Raw genomic sequence first — 18,368 nt, forward strand, 5'->3', positions numbered from 1 at the left:
GGAATGGACACGACCTACTCCTTGCTCAATCAACTGGACTCACCAGACCCTGTTCATCGCACAAGTATCTATCCGACTAGTAAGCATCTTAAAAGCTAAGTCTTGATATCTCTGTGTAAGTGCATCAAGGGTGTGTAAAGCGGCCTAAAACCAGCAGGGAAAATCAGCTCAGACCCATTCTGAGGATACATTTCCAACACAAAGAAGAAACAAGCAGGGCAAAACAGAGAGAAATTCTTCCAAAATGCGTTCAGGGACTGGCATGCAACCAGGATTGACCACATCTACAGCCCCAGCGGCAGAAGACATAAGGCTGGACACTCTTGGGGCTGAGACGATTGGTGAGGTTGGGAAAGCAAATGCAGACCCTTGAAAGGAATCCTGCGTGCTCCCCATTCCATGGCTCCCAACTCTCCAGGTTCAACGCAATCTTCCGACAGCGAAAGCACTCATTGGAAACCCAGCGGATGCTACACCGTGGGATCGGGAAAGCTTTCTGAAACTCACCTCAGTTTTCCTCTCCTGGTGCTCGTGTTCTCCATTCAGGCCCCCTTACTAACAATCTCCCCACTTGGAGACTCGGCGCCTTTCCATGCCTCTTTCGTACCGTCTGCAATTTGTCCGCAGGATGAACTGCAAGAGGGGGAACCAATGAGAGACTCGCTGGAGGTGTTTGGTCGGGCACATGTCACTCTCATTTCCCATCACGAAGAAGAATTCACCAGCGGTTCAGCCTGCCACCGCGGATCGACAAGAGGGCGTGAAGCCATCCAGCCGTGTTGCGTCCCACTCACAAAAAAGCGACTTGGGAAATGGAGCTCAGGGGCCCTGCACTTCCCAAACCTGCAGAGTTCTAAACGATAACTATCGCCCCAAAATATATTGAGCGCAGGCTACGAAGAGGCGCTGAACGCAAGGCAGAACTGCAGGAAACGGATGTCAACGGCTACATCGGAATGGCCCCGATAGCACATGAAAAGCGCCAGAACGTGGACAATGATGCGGTTGGCCAAAAAGGGCGTATGCGTTTTTTCCTGAATATATTCAGGAAAAAACGCATACGCCCTTTTTGGCCAACCAAGCAACCTGGGAGAGCAAATCAGCACTACAAAGAAATCTCTCGCCCCCCACCCCCGGGGGCAAAAGGGCCAGGCGAAAAAAGTCTAAAAACCAGAAAGGCAGGACAGCCCACGGAGTCAAGGGAGCCTTGTTAAGCTGATGGGCGGGATGTCAATGGCCAACAGCCAATCTTCACAAGTGTATCCTCTTTCCCAAACCATGTAAAACACAGAACCACAGAGCATAGGGCACTTCCCCACATGGGCGTTGACCTTGGGAAAATGAAAAAATCAACCAGACACAGGGACCCCAAAGTTGAGGGCTGCTGTCTTGACAAGAACCTCCACTCCGGTACACGTTTCATATCCCAGGAAAGAGCCAAGTGGACAAAGACGAGTGGACAAGTGGACAAAGACAAGTGGACAAGTGGACAAGTGGTGCTACGTAGGTCCAATGGAGTGTCACTCAGCCATGAAATCCACGTCATGAGGCTGGTAGCAGCATCCTGAGTGGATTTAGGTACGATCATCCTCAGTGAAATAAGTCCCACAAAAAAAGAAACTTATGATATCACTTATCGAGGGAATGTAAAAATCGCTCCCCATGCACGGAATCCCCAAACAGAACAGAGTCACGCTTTTAGAAAACACACTTATGCCTGCTTCAGGGGAAAGGTGAGGTGCGGTGACGCATAAAACTCGAGTTTGAAATGAGCACAGATACCCTTCCGAAAACCGAATATGGAATGGACACGACCTACTCCTTGCTCAATCAACTGGACTCACCAGACCCTGTTCATCGCACAAGTATCTATCCGACTAGTAAGCATCTTAAAAGCTAAGTCTTGATATCTCTGTGTAAGTGCATCAAGGGTGTGTAAAGCGGCCTAAAACCAGCAGGGAAAATCAGCTCAGACCCATTCTGAGGATACATTTCCAACACAAAGAAGAAACAAGCAGGGCAAAACAGAGAGAAATTCTTCCAAAATGCGTTCAGGGACTGGCATGCAACCAGGATTGACCACATCTACAGCCCCAGCGGCAGAAGACATAAGGCTGGACACTCTTGGGGCTGAGACGATTGGTGAGGTTGGGAAAGCAAATGCAGACCCTTGAAAGGAATCCTGCGTGCTCCCCATTCCATGGCTCCCAACTCTCCAGGTTCAACGCAATCTTCCGACAGCGAAAGCACTCATTGGAAACCCAGCGGATGCTACACCGTGGGATCGGGAAAGCTTTCTGAAACTCACCTCAGTTTTCCTCTCCTGGTGCTCGTGTTCTCCATTCAGGCCCCCTTACTAACAATCTCCCCACTTGGAGACTCGGCGCCTTTCCATGCCTCTTTCGTACCGTCTGCAATTTGTCCGCAGGATGAACTGCAAGAGGGGGAACCAATGAGAGACTCGCTGGAGGTGTTTGGTCGGGCACATGTCACTCTCATTTCCCATCACGAAGAAGAATTCACCAGCGGTTCAGCCTGCAACCGCGGATCGACAATAGGGCGTGAAGCCATCCAGCCGTGTTGCGTCCCACTCACAAAAAAGCGACTTGGGAAATGGAGCTCAGGGGCCCTGCACTTCCCAAACCTGCAGAGTTCTAAACGATAACTATCGCCCCAAAATATATTGAGCGCAGGCTACGAAGAGGCGCTGAACGCAAGGCAGAACTGCAGGAAACGGATGTCAACGGCTACATCGGAATGGCCCCGATAGCACATGAAAAGCGCCAGAACGTGGACAATGATGCGGTTGGCCAAAAAGGGCGTATGCGTTTTTTCCTGAATATATTCAGGAAAAAACGCATACGCCCTTTTTGGCCAACCAAGCAACCTGGGAGAGCAAATCAGCACTACAAAGAAATCTCTCGCCCCCCACCCCCGGGGGCAAAAGGGCCAGGCGAAAAAAGTCTAAAAACCAGAAAGGCAGGACAGCCCACGGAGTCAAGGGAGCCTTGTTAAGCTGATGGGCGGGATGTCAATGGCCAACAGCCAATCTTCACAAGTGTATCCTCTTTCCCAAACCATGTAAAACACAGAACCACAGAGCATAGGGCACTTCCACACATGGGCGTTGACCTTGGGAAAATGAAAAAATCAACCAGACACAGGGACCCCAAAGTTGAGGGCTGCTGTCTTGACAAGAACCTCCACTCCGGTACACGTTTCATATCCCAGGAAAGAGCCAAGTGGACAAAGACGAGTGGACAAGTGGACAAAGACAAGTGGACAAGTGGACAAGTGGTGCTACGTAGGTCCAATGGAGTGTCACTCAGCCATGAAGTCCACGTCATGAGGCTGGTAGCAGCATCCTGAGTGGATTTAGGTACGATCATCCTCAGTGAAATAAGTCCCACAAAAAAAGAAACTTATGATATCACTTATCGAGGGAATGTAAAAATCGCTCCCCATGAACGGAATCCCCAAACAGAACAGAGTCACGCTTTTAGAAAACACACTTATGCCTGCTTCAGGGGAAAGGTGAGGTGCGGTGACGCATAAAACTCGAGTTTGAAATGAGCACAGATACCCTTCCGAAAACCGAATATGGAATGGACACGACCTACTCCTTGCTCAATCAACTGGACTCACCAGACCCTGTTCATCGCACAAGTATCTATCCGACTAGTAAGCATCTTAAAAGCTAAGTCTTGATATCTCTGTGTAAGTGCATCAAGGGTGTGTAAAGCGGCCTAAAACCAGCAGGGAAAATCAGCTCAGACCCATTCTGAGGATACATTTCCAACACAAAGAAGAAACAAGCAGGGCAAAACAGAGAGAAATTCTTCCAAAATGCGTTCAGGGACTGGCATGCAACCAGGATTGACCACATCTACAGCCCCAGCGGCAGAAGACATAAGGCTGGACACTCTTGGGGCTGAGACGATTGGTGAGGTTGGGAAAGCAAATGCAGACCCTTGAAAGGAATCCTGCGTGCTCCCCATTCCATGGCTCCCAACTCTCCAGGTTCAACGCAATCTTCCGACAGCGAAAGCACTCATTGGAAACCCAGCGGATGCTACACCGTGGGATCGGGAAAGCTTTCTGAAACTCACCTCAGTTTTCCTCTCCTGGTGCTCGTGTTCTCCATTCAGGCCCCCTTACTAACAATCTCCCCACTTGGAGACTCGGCGCCTTTCCATGCCTCTTTCGTACCGTCTGCAATTTGTCCGCAGGATGAACTGCAAGAGGGGGAACCAATGAGAGACTCGCTGGAGGTGTTTGGTCGGGCACATGTCACTCTCATTTCCCATCACGAAGAAGAATTCACCAGCGGTTCAGCCTGCAACCGCGGATCGACAATAGGGCGTGAAGCCATCCAGCCGTGTTGCGTCCCACTCACAAAAAAGCGACTTGGGAAATGGAGCTCAGGGGCCCTGCACTTCCCAAACCTGCAGAGTTCTAAACGATAACTATCGCCCCAAAATATATTGAGCGCAGGCTACGAAGAGGCGCTGAACGCAAGGCAGAACTGCAGGAAACGGATGTCAACGGCTACATCGGAATGGCCCCGATAGCACATGAAAAGCGCCAGAACGTGGACAATGATGCGGTTGGCCAAAAAGGGCGTATGCGTTTTTTCCTGAATATATTCAGGAAAAAACGCATACGCCCTTTTTGGCCAACCAAGCAACCTGGGAGAGCAAATCAGCACTACAAAGAAATCTCTCGCCCCCCCCCGGGGGCAAAAGGGCCAGGCGAAAAAAGTCTAAAAACCAGAAAGGCAGGACAGCCCACGGAGTCAAGGGAGCCTTGTTAAGCTGATGGGCGGGATGTCAATGGCCAACAGCCAATCTTCACAAGTGTATCCTCTTTCCCAAACCATGTAAAACACAGAACCACAGAGCATAGGGCACTTCCACACATGGGCGTTGACCTTGGGAAAATGAAAAAATCAACCAGACACAGGGACCCCAAAGTTGAGGGCTGCTGTCTTGACAAGAACCTCCACTCCGGTACACGTTTCATATCCCAGGAAAGAGCCAAGTGGACAAAGACGAGTGGACAAGTGGACAAAGACAAGTGGACAAGTGGACAAGTGGTGCTACGTAGGTCCAATGGAGTGTCACTCAGCCATGAAATCCACGTCATGAGGCTGGTAGCAGCATCCTGAGTGGATTTAGGTACGATCATCCTCAGTGAAATAAGTCCCACAAAAAAAGAAACTTATGATATCACTTATCGAGGGAATGTAAAAATCGCTCCCCATGAACGGAATCCCCAAACAGAACAGAGTCACGCTTTTAGAAAACACACTTATGCCTGCTTCAGGGGAAAGGTGAGGTGCGGTGACGCATAAAACTCGAGTTTGAAATGAGCACAGATACCCTTCCGAAAACCGAATATGGAATGGACACGACCTACTCCTTGCTCAATCAACTGGACTCACCAGACCCTGTTCATCGCACAAGTATCTATCCGACTAGTAAGCATCTTAAAAGCTAAGTCTTGATATCTCTGTGTAAGTGCATCAAGGGTGTGTAAAGCGGCCTAAAACCAGCAGGGAAAATCAGCTCAGACCCATTCTGAGGATACATTTCCAACACAAAGAAGAAACAAGCAGGGCAAAACAGAGAGAAATTCTTCCAAAATGCGTTCAGGGACTGGCATGCAACCAGGATTGACCACATCTACAGCCTCAGCGGCAGAAGACAGAAGGCTGGACACTCTTGGGGCTGAGACGATTGGTGAGGTTGGGAAAGCAAATGCAGACCCTTGAAAGGAATCCTGCGTGCTCCCCATTCCATGGCTCCCAACTCTCCAGGTTCAACGCAATCTTCCGACAGCGAAAGCACTCATTGGAAACCCAGCGGATGCTACACCGTGGGATCGGGAAAGCTTTCTGAAACTCACCTCAGTTTTCCTCTCCTGGTGCTCGTGTTCTCCATTCAGGCCCCCTTACTAACAATCTCCCCACTTGGAGACTCGGCGCCTTTCCATGCCTCTTTCGTACCGTCTGCAATTTGTCCGCAGGATGAACTGCAAGAGGGGGAACCAATGAGAGACTCGCTGGAGGTGTTTGGTCGGGCACATGTCACTCTCATTTCCCATCACGAAGAAGAATTCACCAGCGGTTCAGCCTGCCACCGCGGATCGACAAGAGGGCGTGAAGCCATCCAGCCGTGTTGCGTCCCACTCACAAAAAAGCGACTTGGGAAATGGAGCTCAGGGGCCCTGCACTTCCCAAACCTGCAGAGTTCTAAACGATAACTATCGCCCCAAAATATATTGAGCGCAGGCTACGAAGAGGCGCTGAACGCAAGGCAGAACTGCAGGAAACGGATGTCAACGGGTACATCGGAATGGCCCCGATAGCACATGAAAAGCGCCAGAACGTGGACAATGATGCGGTTGGCCAAAAAGGGCGTATGTGTTTTTTCCTGAATATATTCAGGAAAAAACGCATACGCCCTTTTTGGCCAACCAAGCAACCTGGGAGAGCAAATCAGCACTACAAAGAAATCTCTCGCCCCCCCCCCGGGGCAAAAGGGCCAGGCGAAAAAAGTCTAAAAACCAGAAAGGCAGGACAGCCCACGGAGTCAAGGGAGCCTTGTTAAGCTGATGGGCGGGATGTCAATGGCCAACAGCCAATCTTCACAAGTGTATCCTCTTTCCCAAACCATGTAAAACACAGAACCACAGAGCATAGGGCACTTCCCCACATGGGCGTTGACCTTGGGAAAATGAAAAAATCAACCAGACACAGGGACCCCAAAGTTGAGGGCTGCTGTCTTGACAAGAACCTCCACTCCGGTACACGTTTCATATCCCAGGAAAGAGCCAAGTGGACAAAGACGAGTGGACAAGTGGACAAAGACAAGTGGACAAGTGGACAAGTGGTGCTACGTAGGTCCAATGGAGTGTCACTCAGCCATGAAATCCACGTCATGAGGCTGGTAGCAGCATCCTGAGTGGATTTAGGTACGATCATCCTCAGTGAAATAAGTCCCACAAAAAAAGAAACTTATGATATCACTTATCGAGGGAATGTAAAAATCGCTCCCCATGCACGGAATCCCCAAACAGAACAGAGTCACGCTTTTAGAAAACACACTTATGCCTGCTTCAGGGGAAAGGTGAGGTGCGGTGACGCATAAAACTCGAGTTTGAAATGAGCACAGATACCCTTCCGAAAACCGAATATGGAATGGACACGACCTACTCCTTGCTCAATCAACTGGACTCACCAGACCCTGTTCATCGCACAAGTATCTATCCGACTAGTAAGCATCTTAAAAGCTAAGTCTTGATATCTCTGTGTAAGTGCATCAAGGGTGTGTAAAGCGGCCTAAAACCAGCAGGGAAAATCAGCTCAGACCCATTCTGAGGATACATTTCCAACACAAAGAAGAAACAAGCAGGGCAAAACAGAGAGAAATTCTTCCAAAATGCGTTCAGGGACTGGCATGCAACCAGGATTGACCTCATCTACAGCCCCAGCGGCAGAAGACATAAGGCTGGACACTCTTGGGGCTGAGACGATTGGTGAGGTTGGGAAAGCAAATGCAGACCCTTGAAAGGAATCCTGCGTGCTCCCCATTCCATGGCTCCCAACTCTCCAGGTTCAACGCAATCTTCCGACAGCGAAAGCACTCATTGGAAACCCAGCGGATGCTACACCGTGGGATCGGGAAAGCTTTCTGAAACTCACCTCAGTTTTCCTCTCCTGGTGCTCGTGTTCTCCATTCAGGCCCCCTTACTAACAATCTCCCCACTTGGAGACTCGGCGCCTTTCCATGCCTCTTTCGTACCGTCTGCAATTTGTCCGCAGGATGAACTGCAAGAGGGGGAACCAATGAGAGACTCGCTGGAGGTGTTTGGTCGGGCACATGTCACTCTCATTTCCCATCACGAAGAAGAATTCACCAGCGGTTCAGCCTGCAACCGCGGATCGACAATAGGGCGTGAAGCCATCCAGCCGTGTTGCGTCCCACTCACAAAAAAGCGACTTGGGAAATGGAGCTCAGGGGCCCTGCACTTCCCAAACCTGCAGAGTTCTAAACGATAACTATCGCCCCAAAATATATTGAGCGCAGGCTACGAAGAGGCGCTGAACGCAAGGCAGAACTGCAGGAAACGGATGTCAACGGGTACATCGGAATGGCCCCGATAGCACATGAAAAGCGCCAGAACGTGGACAATGATGCGGTTGGCCAAAAAGGGCGTATGCGTTTTTTCCTGAATATATTCAGGAAAAAACGCATACGCCCTTTTTGGCCAACCAAGCAACCTGGGAGAGCAAATCAGCACTACAAAGAAATCTCTCGCCCCCCCCCCACCCGGGGCAAAAGGGCCAGGCGAAAAAAGTCTAAAAACCAGAAAGGCAGGACAGCCCACGGAGTCAAGGGAGCCTTGTTAAGCTGATGGGCGGGATGTCAATGGCCAACAGCCAATCTTCACAAGTGTATCCTCTTTCCCAAACCATGTAAAACACAGAACCACAGAGCATAGGGCACTTCCACACATGGGCGTTGACCTTGGGAAAATGAAAAAATCAACCAGACACAGGGACCCCAAAGTTGAGGGCTGCTGTCTTGACAAGAACCTCCACTCCGGTACATGTTTCATATCCCAGGAAAGAGCCAAGTGGACAAAGACGAGTGGACAAGTGGACAAAGACAAGTGGACAAGTGGACAAGTGGTGCTACGTAGGTCCAATGGAGTGTCACTCAGCCATGAAGTCCACGTCATGAGGCTGGTAGCAGCATCCTGAGTGGATTTAGGTACGATCGTCCTCAGTGAAATAAGTCCCACAAAAAAAGAAACTTATGATATCACTTATCGAGGGAATGTAAAAATCGCTCCCCATGAACGGAATCCCCAAACAGAACAGAGTCACGCTTTTAGAAAACACACTTATGCCTGCTTCAGGGGAAAGGTGAGGTGCGGTGACGCATAAAACTCGAGTTTGAAATGAGCACAGATACCCTTCCGAAAACCGAATATGGAATGGACACGACCTACTCCTTGCTCAATCAACTGGACTCACCAGACCCTGTTCATCGCACAAGTATCTATCCGACTAGTAAGCATCTTAAAAGCTAAGTCTTGATATCTCTGTGTAAGTGCATCAAGGGTGTGTAAAGCGGCCTAAAACCAGCAGGGAAAATCAGCTCAGACCCATTCTGAGGATACATTTCCAACACAAAGAAGAAACAAGCAGGGCAAAACAGAGAGAAATTCTTCCAAAATGCGTTCAGGGACTGGCATGCAACCAGGATTGACCACATCTACAGCCCCAGCGGCAGAAGACATAAGGCTGGACACTCTTGGGGCTGAGACGATTGGTGAGGTTGGGAAAGCAAATGCAGACCCTTGAAAGGAATCCTGCGTGCTCCCCATTCCATGGCTCCCAACTCTCCAGGTTCAACGCAATCTTCCGACAGCGAAAGCACTCATTGGAAACCCAGCGGATGCTACACCGTGGGATCGGGAAAGCTTTCTGAAACTCACCTCAGTTTTCCTCTCCTGGTGCTCGTGTTCTCCATTCAGGCCCCCTTACTAACAATCTCCCCACTTGGAGACTCGGCGCCTTTCCATGCCTCTTTCGTACCGTCTGCAATTTGTCCGCAGGATGAACTGCAAGAGGGGGAACCAATGAGAGACTCGCTGGAGGTGTTTGGTCGGGCACATGTCACTCTCATTTCCCATCACGAAGAAGAATTCACCAGCGGTTCAGCCTGCCACCGCGGATCGACAATAGGGCGTGAAGCCATCCAGCCGTGTTGCGTCCCACTCACAAAAAAGCGACTTGGGAAATGGAGCTCAGGGGCCCTGCACTTCCCAAACCTGCAGAGTTCTAAACGATAACTATCGCCCCAAAATATATTGAGCGCAGGCTACGAAGAGGCGCTGAACGCAAGGCAGAACTGCAGGAAACGGATGTCAACGGGTACATCGGAATGGCCCCGATAGCACATGAAAAGCGCCAGAACGTGGACAATGATGCGGTTGGCCAAAAAGGGCGTATGCGTTTTTTCCTGAATATATTCAGGAAAAAACGCATACGCCCTTTTTGGCCAACCAAGCAACCTGGGAGAGCAAATCAGCACTACAAAGAAATCTCTCGCCCCCCCCCCACCCGGGGCAAAAGGGCCAGGCGAAAAAAGTCTAAAAACCAGAAAGGCAGGACAGCCCACGGAGTCAAGGGAGCCTTGTTAAGCTGATGGGCGGGATGTCAATGGCCAACAGCCAATCTTCACAAGTGTATCCTCTTTCCCAAACCATGTAAAACACAGAACCACAGAGCATAGGGCACTTCCACACATGGGCGTTGACCTTGGGAAAATGAAAAAATCAACCAGACACAGGGACCCCAAAGTTGAGGGCTGCTGTCTTGACAAGAACCTCCACTCCGGTACACGTTTCATATCCCAGGAAAGAGCCAAGTGGACAAAGACGAGTGGACAAGTGGACAAAGACAAGTGGACAAGTGGACAAGTGGTGCTACGTAGGTCCAATGGAGTGTCACTCAGCCATGAAATCCACGTCATGAGGCTGGTAGCAGCATCCTGAGTGGATTTAGGTACGATCATCCTCAGTGAAATAAGTCCCACAAAAAAAGAAACTTATGATATCACTTATCGAGGGAATGTAAAAATCGCTCCCCATGCACTGAATCCCCAAACAGAACAGCGTCACGCTTTTAGAAAACACACTTATGCCTGCTTCAGGGGAAAGGTGAGGTGCGGTGACGCATAAAACTCGAGTTTGAAATGAGCACAGATACCCTTCCGAAAACCGAATATGGAATGGACACGACCTACTCCTTGCTCAATCAACTGGACTCACCAGACCCTGTTCATCGCACAAGTATCTATCCGACTAGTAAGCATCTTAAAAGCTAAGTCTTGATATCTCTGTGTAAGTGCATCAAGGGTGTGTAAAGCGGCCTAAAACCAGCAGGGAAAATCAGCTCAGACCCATTCTGAGGATACATTTCCAACACAAAGAAGAAACAAGCAGGGCAAAACAGAGAGAAATTCTTCCAAAATGCGTTCAGGGACTGGCATGCAACCAGGATTGACCACATCTACAGCCCCAGCGGCAGAAGACATAAGGCTGGACACTCTTGGGGCTGAGACGATTGGTGAGGTTGGGAAAGCAAATGCAGACCCTTGAAAGGAATCCTGCGTGCTCCCCATTCCATGGCTCCCAACTCTCCAGGTTCAACGCAATCTTCCGACAGCGAAAGCACTCATTGGAAACCCAGCGGATGCTACACCGTGGGATCGGGAAAGCTTTCTGAAACTCACCTCAGTTTTCCTCTCCTGGTGCTCGTGTTCTCCATTCAGGCCCCCTTACTAACAATCTCCCCACTTGGAGACTCGGCGCCTTTCCATGCCTCTTTCGTACCGTCTGCAATTTGTCCGCAGGATGAACTGCAAGAGGGGGAACCAATGAGAGACTCGCTGGAGGTGTTTGGTCGGGCACATGTCACTCTCATTTCCCATCACGAAGAAGAATTCACCAGCGGTTCAGCCTGCCACCGCGGATCGACAATAGGGCGTGAAGCCATCCAGCCGTGTTGCGTCCCACTCACAAAAAAGCGACTTGGGAAATGGAGCTCAGGGGCCCTGCACTTCCCAAACCTGCAGAGTTCTAAACGATAACTATCGCCCCAAAATATATTGAGGTCAGGCTACGAAGAGGCGCTGAACGCAAGGCAGAACTGCAGGAAACGGATGTCAACGGGTACATCGGAATGGCCCCGATAGCACATGAAAAGCGCCAGAACGTGGACAATGATGCGGTTGGCCAAAAAGGGCGTATGCGTTTTTTCCTGAATATATTCAGGAAAAAACGCATACGCCCTTTTTGGCCAACCAAGCAACCTGGGAGAGCAAATCAGCACTACAAAGAAATCTCTCGCCCCCCACCCCCGGGGGCAAAAGGGCCAGGCGAAAAAAGTCTAAAAACCAGAAAGGCAGGACAGCCCACGGAGTCAAGGGAGCCTTGTTAAGCTGATGGGCGGGATGTCAATGGCCAACAGCCAATCTTCACAAGTGTATCCTCTTTCCCAAACCATGTAAAACACAGAACCACAGAGCATAGGGCACTTCCACACATGGGCGCTGACCTTGGGAAAATGAAAAAATCAACCAGACACAGGGACCCCAAAGTTGAGGGCTGCTGTCTTGACAAGAACCTCCACTCCGGTACACGTTTCATATCCCAGGAAAGAGCCAAGTGGACAAAGACGAGTGGACAAGTGGACAAAGACAAGTGGACAAGTGGACAAGTGGTGCTACGTAGGTCCAATGGAGTGTCACTCAGCCATGAAATCCACGTCATGAGGCTGGTAGCAGCATCCTGAGTGGATTTAGGTACGATCATCCTCAGTGAAATAAGTCCCACAAAAAAAGAAACTTATGATATCACTTATCGAGGGAATGTAAAAATCGCTCCCCATGAACGGAATCCCCAAACAGAACAGAGTCACGCTTTTAGAAAACACACTTATGCCTGCTTCAGGGGAAAGGTGAGGTGCGGTGACGCATAAAACTCGAGTTTGAAATGAGCACAGATACCCTTCCGAAAACCGAATATGGAATGGACACGACCTACTCCTTGCTCAATCAACTGGACTCACCAGACCCTGTTCATCGCACAAGTATCTATCCGACTAGTAAGCATCTTAAAAGCTAAGTCTTGATATCTCTGTGTAAGTGCATCAAGGGTGTGTAAAGCGGCCTAAAACCAGCAGGGAAAATCAGCTCAGACCCATTCTGAGGATACATTTCCAACACAAAGAAGAAACAAGCAGGGCAAAACAGAGAGAAATTCTTCCAAAATGCGTTCAGGGACTGGCATGCAACCAGGATTGACCACATCTACAGCCCCAGCGGCAGAAGACATAAGGCTGGACACTCTTGGGGCTGAGACGATTGGTGAGGTTGGGAAAGCAAATGCAGACCCTTGAAAGGAATCCTGCGTGCTCCCCATTCCATGGCTCCCAACTCTCCAGGTTCAACGCAATCTTCCGACAGCGAAAGCACTCATTGGAAACCCAGCGGATGCTACACCGTGGGATCGGGAAAGCTTTCTGAAACTCACCTCAGTTTTCCTCTCCTGGTGCTCGTGTTCTCCATTCAGGCCCCCTTACTAACAATCTCCCCACTTGGAGACTCGGCGCCTTTCCATGCCTCTTTCGTACCGTCTGCAATTTGTCCGCAGGATGAACTGCAAGAGGGGGAACCAATGAGAGACTCGCTGGAGGTGTTTGGTCGGGCACATGTCACTCTCATTTCCCATCACGAAGAAGAATTCACCAGCGGTTCAGCCTGCCACCGCGGATCGACAATAGGGCGTGAAGCCATCCAGCCGTGTTGCGTCCCACTCACAAAAAAGCGACTTGGGAAATGGAGCTCAGGGGCCCTGCACTTCCCAAACCTGCAGAGTTCTAAACGATAACTATCGCCCCAAAATATATTGAGGTCAGGCTACGAAGAGGCGCTGAACGCAAGGCAGAACTGCAGGAAACGGATGTCAACGGGTACATCGGAATGGCCCCGATAGCACATGAAAAGCGCCAGAACGTGGACAATGATGCGGTTGGCCAAAAAGGGCGTATGCGTTTTTTCCTGAATATATTCAGGAAAAAACGCATACGCCCTTTTTGGCCAACCAAGCAACCTGGGAGAGCAAATCAGCACTACAAAGAAATCTCTCGCCCCCCACCCCCGGGGGCAAAAGGGCCAGGCGAAAAAAGTCTAAAAACCAGAAAGGCAGGACAGCCCACGGAGTCAAGGGAGCCTTGTTAAGCTGATGGGCGGGATGTCAATGGCCAACAGCCAATCTTCACAAGTGTATCCTCTTTCCCAAACCATGTAAAACACAGAACCACAGAGCATAGGGCACTTCCACACATGGGCGCTGACCTTGGGAAAATGAAAAAATCAACCAGACACAGGGACCCCAAAGTTGAGGGCTGCTGTCTTGACAAGAACCTCCACTCCGGTACACGTTTCATATCCCAGGAAAGAGCCAAGTGGACAAAGACGAGTGGACAAGTGGACAAAGACAAGTGGACAAGTGGACAAGTGGTGCTACGTAGGTCCAATGGAGTGTCACTCAGCCATGAAATCCACGTCATGAGGCTGGTAGCAGCATCCTGAGTGGATTTAGGTACGATCATCCTCAGTGAAATAAGTCCCACAAAAAAAGAAACTTATGATATCACTTATCGAGGGAATGTAAAAATCGCTCCCCATGAACGGAATCCCCAAACAGAACAGAGTCACGCTTTTAGAAAACACACTTATGCCTGCTTCAGGGGAAAGGTGAGGTGCGGTGACGCATAAAACTCGAGTTTGAAATGAGCACAGATACCCTTCCGAAAACCGAATATGGAATGGACACGACCTACTCCTTGCTCAATCAACTGGACTCACCAGACCCTGTTCATCGCACAAGTATCTATCCGACTAGTAAGCATCTTAAAAGCTAAGTCTTGATATCTCTGTGTAAGTGCATCAAGGGTGTGTAAAGCGGCCTAAAACCAGCAGGGAAAATCAGCTCAGACCCATTCTGAGGATACATTTCCAACACAAAGAAGAAACAAGCAGGGCAAAACAGAGAGAAATTCTTCCACAATGCGTTCAGGGACTGGCATGCAACCAGGATTGACCACATCTACAGCCCCAGCGGCAGAAGACATAAGGCTGGACACTCTTGGGGCTGAGACGATTGGTGAGGTTGGGAAAGCAAATGCAGACCCTTGAAAGGAATCCTGCGTGCTCCCCATTCCATGGCTCCCAACTCTCCAGGTTCAACGCAATCTTCCGACAGCGAAAGCACTCATTGGAAACCCAGCGGATGCTACACCGTGGGATCGGGAAAGCTTTCTGAAACTCACCTCAGTTTTCCTCTCCTGGTGCTCGTGTTCTCCATTCAGGCCCCCTTACTAACAATCTCCCCACTTGGAGACTCGGCGCCTTTCCATGCCTCTTTCGTACCGTCTGCAATTTGTCCGCAGGATGAACTGCAAGAGGGGGAACCAATGAGAGACTCGCTGGAGGTGTTTGGTCGGGCACATGTCACTCTCATTTCCCATCACGAAGAAGAATTCACCAGCGGTTCAGCCTGCAACCGCGGATCGACAATAGGGCGTGAAGCCATCCAGCCGTGTTGCGTCCCACTCACAAAAAAGCGACTTGGGAAATGGAGCTCAGGGGCCCTGCACTTCCCAAACCTGCAGAGTTCTAAACGATAACTATCGCCCCAAAATATATTGAGGTCAGGCTACGAAGAGGCGCTGAACGCAAGGCAGAACTGCAGGAAACGGATGTCAACGGGTACATCGGAATGGCCCCGATAGCACATGAAAAGCGCCAGAACGTGGACAATGATGCGGTTGGCCAAAAAGGGCGTATGCGTTTTTTCCTGAATATATTCAGGAAAAAACGCATACGCCCTTTTTGGCCAACCAAGCAACCTGGGAGAGCAAATCAGCACTACAAAGAAATCTCTCGCCCCCCCCCCCCACCCGGGGCAAAAGGGCCAGGCGAAAAATGTCTAAAAACCAGAAAGGCAGGACAGCCCACGGAGTCAAGGGAGCCTTGTTAAGCTGATGGGCGGGATGTCAATGGCCAACAGCCAATCTTCACAAGTGTATCCTCTTTCCCAAACCATGTAAAACACAGAACCACAGAGCATAGGGCACTTCCCCACATGGGCGTTGACCTTGGGAAAATGAAAAAATCAACCAGACACAGGGACCCCAAAGTTGAGGGCTGCTGTCTTGACAAGAACCTCCACTCCGGTACACGTTTCATATCCCAGGAAAGAGCCAAGTGGACAAAGACGAGTGGACAAGTGGACAAAGACAAGTGGACAAGTGGACAAGTGGTGCTACGTAGGTCCAATGGAGTGTCACTCAGCCATGAAATCCACGTCATGAGGCTGGTAGCAGCATCCTGAGTGGATTTAGGTACGATCATCCTCAGTGAAATAAGTCCCACAAAAAAAGAAACTTATGATATCACTTATCGAGGGAATGTAAAAATCGCTCCCCATGCACTGAATCCCCAAACAGAACAGAGTCACGCTTTTAGAAAACACACTTATGCCTGCTTCAGGGGAAAGGTGAGGTGCGGTGACGCATAAAACTCGAGTTTGAAATGAGCACAGATACCCTTCCGAAAACCGAATATGGAATGGACACGACCTACTCCTTGCTCAATCAACTGGACTCACCAGACCCTGTTCATCGCACAAGTATCTATCCGACTAGTAAGCATCTTAAAAGCTAAGTCTTGATATCTCTTTGTAAGTGCATCAAGGGTGTGTAAAGCGGCCTAAAACCAGCAGGGAAAATCAGCTCAGACCCATTCTGAGGATACATTTCCAACACAAAGAAGAAACAAGCAGGGCAAAACAGAGAGAAATTCTTCCAAAATGCGTTCAGGGACTGGCATGCAACCAGGATTGACCACATCTACAGCCCCAGCGGCAGAAGACATAAGGCTGGACACTCTTGGGGCTGAGACGATTGGTGAGGTTGGGAAAGCAAATGCAGACCCTTGAAAGGAATCCTGCGTGCTCCCCATTCCATGGCTCCCAACTCTCCAGGTTCAACGCAATCTTCCGACAGCGAAAGCACTCATTGGAAACCCAGCGGATGCTACACCGTGGGATCGGGAAAGCTTTCTGAAACTCACCTCAGTTTTCCTCTCCTGGTGCTCGTGTTCTCCATTCAGGCCCCCTTACTAACAATCTCCCCACTTGGAGACTCGGCGCCTTTCCATGCCTCTTTCGTACCGTCTGCAATTTGTCCGCAGGATGAACTGCAAGAGGGGGAACCAATGAGAGACTCGCTGGAGGTGTTTGGTCGGGCACATGTCACTCTCATTTCCCATCACGAAGAAGAATTCACCAGCGGTTCAGCCTGCCACCGCGGATCGACAATAGGGCGTGAAGCCATCCAGCCGTGTTGCGTCCCACTCACAAAAAAGCGACTTGGGAAATGGAGCTCAGGGGCCCTGCACTTCCCAAACCTGCAGAGTTCTAAACGATAACTATCGCCCCAAAATATATTGAGGTCAGGCTACGAAGAGGCGCTGAACGCAAGGCAGAACTGCAGGAAACGGATGTCAACGGGTACATCGGAATGGCCCCGATAGCACATGAAAAGCGCCAGAACGTGGACAATGATGCGGTTGGCCAAAAAGGGCGTATGCGTTTTTTCCTGAATATATTCAGGAAAAAACGCATACGCCCTTTTTGGCCAATCAAGCAACCTGGGAGAGCAAATCAGCACTACAAAGAAATCTCTCGCCCCCCACCCCCGGGGGCAAAAGGGCCAGGCGAAAAAAGTCTAAAAACCAGAAAGGCAGGACAGCCCACGGAGTCAAGGGAGCCTTGTTAAGCTGATGGGCGGGATGTCAATGGCCAACAGCCAATCTTCACAAGTGTATCCTCTTTCCCAAACCATGTAAAACACAGAACCACAGAGCATAGGGCACTTCCACACATGGGCGTTGACCTTGGGAAAATGAAAAAATCAACCAGACACAGGGACCCCAAAGTTGAGGGCTGCTGTCTTGACAAGAACCTCCACTCCGGTACACGTTTCATATCCCAGGAAAGAGCCAAGTGGACAAAGACGAGTGGACAAGTGGACAAAGACAAGTGGACAAGTGGACAAGTGGTGCTACGTAGGTCCAATGGAGTGTCACTCAGCCATGAAATCCACGTCATGAGGCTGGTAGCAGCATCCTGAGTGGATTTAGGTACGATCATCCTCAGTGAAATAAGTCCCACAAAAAAAGAAACTTATGATATCACTTATCGAGGGAATGTAAAAATCGCTCCCCATGAACGGAATCCCCAAACAGAACAGAGTCACGCTTTTAGAAAACACACTTATGCCTGCTTCAGGGGAAAGGTGAGGTGCGGTGACGCATAAAACTCGAGTTTGAAATGAGCACAGATACCCTTCCGAAAACCGAATATGGAATGGACACGACCTACTCCTTGCTCAATCAACTGGACTCACCAGACCCTGTTCATCGCACAAGTATCTATCCGACTAGTAAGCATCTTAAAAGCTAAGTCTTGATATCTCTGTGTAAGTGCATCAAGTGTGTGTAAAGCGGCCTAAAACCAGCAGGGAAAATCAGCTCAGACCCATTCTGAGGATACATTTCCAACACAAAGAAGAAACAAGCAGGGCAAAACAGAGAGAAATTCTTCCAAAATGCGTTCAGGGACTGGCATGCAACCAGGATTGACCACATCTACAGCCCCAGCGGCAGAAGACATAAGGCTGGACACTCTTGGGGCTGAGACGATTGGTGAGGTTGGGAAAGCAA

Source organism: Kogia breviceps, chromosome 1, assembly GCF_026419965.1.
Source record: "Kogia breviceps isolate mKogBre1 chromosome 1, mKogBre1 haplotype 1, whole genome shotgun sequence".
NCBI classification, from domain to species: Eukaryota; Metazoa; Chordata; class Mammalia; order Artiodactyla; family Physeteridae; genus Kogia; species Kogia breviceps.